Below are 5,327 nucleotides of genomic sequence, written 5' to 3' on the forward strand. Positions count from 1 at the left end.
TTTATTTATACACATTTTTTAAATATATAAGGTTAATTATTTACAATAGGCTTGATACGTCGTGGTGTTTTATGTGGGTACCTACCATACGGTCTACCCCACAGTGCTCTCAACACAGGGTGAATACAATGCGTCTGCCAACGCCCCCGCACGGAAAGTACGAGTACCAATTCGCTCACACGTATTTGGACGTGATCACCACCTTGGTTAGGAGCGGAGCCTATCTAAACGCCTGCCTTTCTATGGGTCAGGCACCCGGTTGCCATGCAACTCCACATTCGAGCCGAAACTCTACCCGCGATTTGGGTCCAAACCACAGCCACCGCGATGCTCCCACAAGGGGGCCAACACCAACTGCCAGATCCGAGGATCCGGGGGCACCTGGCACCCGCGGTACCAGAATATAGCCTCCGGTCAAGCTTCGTGGCCAATGACCACTACCAGTTGGACTCCAAACAGTCCCGGACTGGTGACCTCTTCCAAATAAGCCAGCGGAATTAACAAACAACACAGGACCACAAACAATTAACATGCTGCCCTCACGGACTGCACAATGGGCCCACAGGGACCGCGGCAACGGACAACACAACACAAACACTATACGAAGCCACCCTCACGGATGACTGGCACGACATCCACGCCAGGGAAACACGACGCCGCACCGACACCTACTCTCCTCCTCCAACAACACCCAACCGTAGAGACGACTATGTGAAGAGATCACCTCCACTAAGTCTAGTCCTTCTCCTAACAAACACTTCACGTGCAAACCTACCTAAACAACTAAAAGTCCGCCTGTCTTCAAGTGCCCTACTGAAATCCCACCCCGCCCCTCTATACGTTATACCCATATTGACTAAAACTCTAATGTCATCATAGTAAGGACATTCCGTCAGTATATGCCTCCAGTCCTCAGTCATCCCACACCCACATAAATCTGTCCTGTACAGGCCTCTTGCATATAAAAATGCATTAAGAGAGCCATGCGCCGTCAGTAAAAATCCCAGACTCATGCTAAAGCTGAAGTCTGGGCGGTCCAGTACGAACGTTGCGTCACGAATAAATTCGTACGTCACCCGTCCTTTGTCACTGTTCGTCCACCTAGTCCGCCACGTAACAGCAGCACGCTCCCGAAGGATTGCACTGCGCCGCCTAACATCCCCATCCACCAGATCAGAAGGCCCGAGCCTTCCTACGCCCAACAACAGATTCTGCTGTAGCACACCATAGGGACCCCATATGTTGCACAAGCAACGAAGAGTCCACCATATATGGTGGGCACGGAACGTCTGCTCAAACCCCAGTCGGTCCGCAAGACCCTTCTAACCATACCAGCTACAGAAGTTAACTTGTCCTTCAAACGATCAAAGTGCGGCAGGAAATTCATTCTCTCGGCCATAGTTATTCCAAGGTACTTGACCTGCTCGGCATACCGTATGCCGTGGCCACCAAATCGAACGTGGGGAGGTCGACTGTGCGCTAACCTGCCTTTCAGCAGCATTAGCTCAGTCTTCTCCCTGGACACCTCAACACCCACTCGGTCACTCCAGATCTGTACTATTCCCATGGCCTCCTCAGCACGACCTTCCAGTTCGACACGACTCTCACCTTCAATCATGATGAGAAGATCATCAGCATACGCACAAATCTTGAAAGTGGTAGCTAACTCCCGCAGCAGAGAATCCATCATGAGGTTCCAAATAAATGGACCACAGATAGACACCTGAGGGCAGTCTCGCTCCACATCTGCCCAGACCGTCTCATTGGCTCCCACGACACAAGCTCTTCGTGCACTGAAATAACTCGACCAGAGAGCAAACTCCCGGCACCTGATCTCAGACACTATCCCACGAAAGGAAGTCAAAGTAATGATCATATAAAAGTTGGTACTAATAGGAACTATGGAACTAACTGAACGACTAGTTCCTTTTGCGGAACAGAACAGAAAAGATCGAACCGCAAAAGGAACGAGATTGCCCGACTCTAATAAGCGATATGACGTTATAAACGACGACGTTATAAGCGATTTCGACTGTATTTGGTTTTTTGGATATTGGGGCAAAGACATGGTTAGGTTAGGGGATGTGCAGCCACTAAATTGTGACTGCGTCACTCGGAGACCTTCCGGTCCATTGTGATCATCCAGTAGAAAAAAGCTGCAGGAAAAGAGGAGATGGGAAAAGAGAGGATAGGGGGAAAAAATAAAAAGAGAAAGTTGTTAGCAAAGTGAAAGAACGAATAGATTACAAGAATGTTTAAGAATGGAGTAATAGTTTTAGAGTAGGAGAAAAGATTTATTTTTAATGGTAGGAAGAATAGTTGAATTAATTTACGCGTCCCGGTTGCGCTGTCCCAGCCACTTCAGATTTTTGATGATGTTGTAGATCACAGCAGGTTCCACAGTTGAGTAGAAAGTTAGACACGGTGGAAAGTGAGCACCTACTAACCTATGCCGTCTACGAGCCATTGCTGGACAACGACACAGGATGTGCTCGATCGTCTCTAACTCCTCCTCGTCCTCACAGATTCTGCAGTAGTCAGTAACATCCTCATCCCATTTGTTGGTATGGGCCCTGATGTAGCAGTGTCCAGTAATAACTCCCGTCGTTACTCTAACTTCAGCTTTACTCAGGTTCAGCAGAGAGTTCGTTCTTTTGGCTGACAGAGACGGCCATATGGATCTTGCCACAATGCACCTAGGTTCATTATGCCACAATTCTCTTTCGTCAGAGAACGTTTTAATATTTTGAAAGAAATGACAAATGGGTGGTTTGATAGAGTCAGCGATAGCTAGGTCTGTGGACTGCGATCCTCGCCTAGCTAATTCGTCTGCTCTTTCATTACCCAGATAGTCGCGGTGTCCTGGTACCCAGCATAGCCGGAAGCCGTTAGTTAGCGTTCCCAAAGCTGATCTACACTTAAGGACGACATCGGATTTGATGTTGCAGGATTTGATGGCTTTAAGAGCCGCTTGGCTATCCACAAAGATAGTCACCGGTTCAAAAATTTCTGCATCCAAACTTTTTATCAACTCCGCTGCCTTCCAAATCGCGAAGATTTCAACCTGGAAGACACTACAGTTGCTGTCTAGCCTGTAGGTGTGCTCAAGAGATAGCCTTTCACAGTAGACGCCGGCCCCGGTACCTTCCTCCATCTTGGAACCGTCTGTATAGAAAGCCAGACCGTCCAGAGGGGGGTTACTGCGGTTCCAGTCATCTCTACTAGGTATAACGACGTCTATATCGTCAAATCTCAGGACTGGTTATATAAGACATAGAACTGTAAAGATTGGACATAGTGCATAACGCAGTTCAATTTTACTATAAAACCATAGAGTGTGTTTGTGTATAACAGACAACTAACAGAACACGACGGCAACAAAAACAAGTATAACATAATTTTATGTCACCATATCTGCCGATGTATAGTAGCAATGTAAATGTCCCATCTTGTTATATTTTATGTCTTTGGTATGGGCTTCTAAAATACTGAGGTGCTATTATTGGTGAAATTGAAAACCGAATATTTTTGACACTTACTGTAGCTTAAAAAACCTGAACCAAAAACATAGTATTGTTTGGGATGGAATGGCAACAATGGGTGTTGAAATTTTTGTTTTTATAAAAGCAACAAATGATCACCACATCAAAGACATAAAATATAACAAGATGGGACATTTCCATTGCTACTATACATCGGCAGATGGCGCTGGAGGTCTAACATAATGTTATGTTCCAATATGGTGACATGAATTTATGTTATACTTGTTTTTTGTTGCCGTCGTGTTCTGTTAGTTGTCTGTTATACACAAACACCCTCTATGGTTTAATAGTAAAATTGAACAGCATTATGCACTATGTCCAATCTTTACAGTTCTATGTCTTTGCAAAAAGGTCAATATCGAACTTTTTCTGCAATATTAGTATACAGTCAACAAAAAAAGTCTACATACACCCTATAAATTTCGAGTTTTGAGGGGAAGGAAACATTTTTATAAATAAAAATGCAAGTACATAGTTCTATTTCATATCCCTAATGAACAAAATTAAAAACAAGAAAAATTTATTTCGTAATACGAATAAAATTGTCATAGCGATTATGAATCTTCACGTAGGGAGCTACTCACAAGTGAGTTGCAGTTCACTTTCACCTGCTCGAGCTATTACGATTGGGCAGGGAGGAGCACAAAAAGTGAACAAGGGTTGACAAGTCGGAAAATGGAAAATAATGGCGCGACTTGTGAACCCTTGAAATAATAATTTGTGTTACCATACCGTCATTTTTTGCACAAATAACTTTGGGATTATTAAATTCTTATTTTTTGCATAAAAAGTAAATAAATTTTCAAATTAATAAACATTTCTAGCAAGAAAAATGTCGGTTATTAAAAATCCACTGTAAAAGAACATGAATATTGGTAAAAGAAAATACAACATTGAAACAACATGGCAACATCTGTAACAGCTGTTCTTTTGTTTTGACAGATATGTGAAAATTGTTTATTTACACTGAAGAATTCGTGAAATTTATTGGAAAATCGTAAAAAAGTGAACAAATGTCGTTTAAAAACGTCATTAAATGGCTACAATAAGTAAATGTTTAATGTTGCATTTTGGGTGATAACAGAAATGGCAAGTTCTGAGGAATACCAAGGAAATGGAGTGGAAGCTGTACCAGCGATGTTAGGACATCACAGGAGATCAATGATTGGTTCAAATGAGGTTCAGCATTTAGCCAATTCCAAGAATTGTAAATACAATTCGTGAAACATCCGATATTTTCTCCAGTATAAGAACCAATTCTATGAATGCTAAGTATAATTCCTAATGCTTTCTTCAACACTTAAACCAATTTAATGAATTTTAAATACAATTTCAATAAATTTCAATTGTAATTCCAATTTTTTTTTGTTCATGGCATGTAACAACCGGTACTTAAAATACTATTCCAGGAAATTGCTTGGTGTAGATACCATTCCACTGGGTTATCGACGATGACGTGATTAAGATCTCAAAATGGTTTGGATCTTTTTGGGGCAACGGTCTGGACTTATATTCCATCAAAATATTTGATTCTATTCAAGCTTGAGGGCAAGTGATTGGACATGTCATCTTTTTAGCACCAGCGCCCATTTTTTCCAAGACTGCGACCCCAAAAGTTCCAAATCGTGTACATTACTCTCTCTAGGAACAACAATCGCAGACATGGGTTGCTCCAGATTGGGTCCTTGTATATTTGTGAACCGCTTTATACAGTATGCACCTTTTTGATCTGTCCATACCTGAAAACGGGGAACGCTTTAGTTACAGTACTTGCTTGGGCGTTAC

The 5,327-nt window shown here is 42.7% G+C and overlaps 1 long non-coding RNA gene across 1 annotated transcript; it reads left to right on the forward strand.

The window, feature by feature from the left end:
- Positions 1-4,083: 4,083 nt before the first annotated feature.
- LOC141390712 (uncharacterized) lies at positions 4,084-4,900 on the forward strand. The gene is made up of 2 exons (XR_012409459.1): positions 4,084-4,417; positions 4,485-4,900. It is a non-coding gene; the product is annotated as an uncharacterized lncRNA (long non-coding RNA).
- The last annotated feature ends 427 nt before the right edge of the window (positions 4,901-5,327 follow it).

Source organism: Musca autumnalis, unplaced genomic scaffold (assembly GCF_047663935.1).
Source record: "Musca autumnalis isolate F117 unplaced genomic scaffold, ASM4766393v1 scaffold_1, whole genome shotgun sequence".
NCBI lineage: Eukaryota > Metazoa > Arthropoda > Insecta > Diptera > Muscidae > Musca > Musca autumnalis.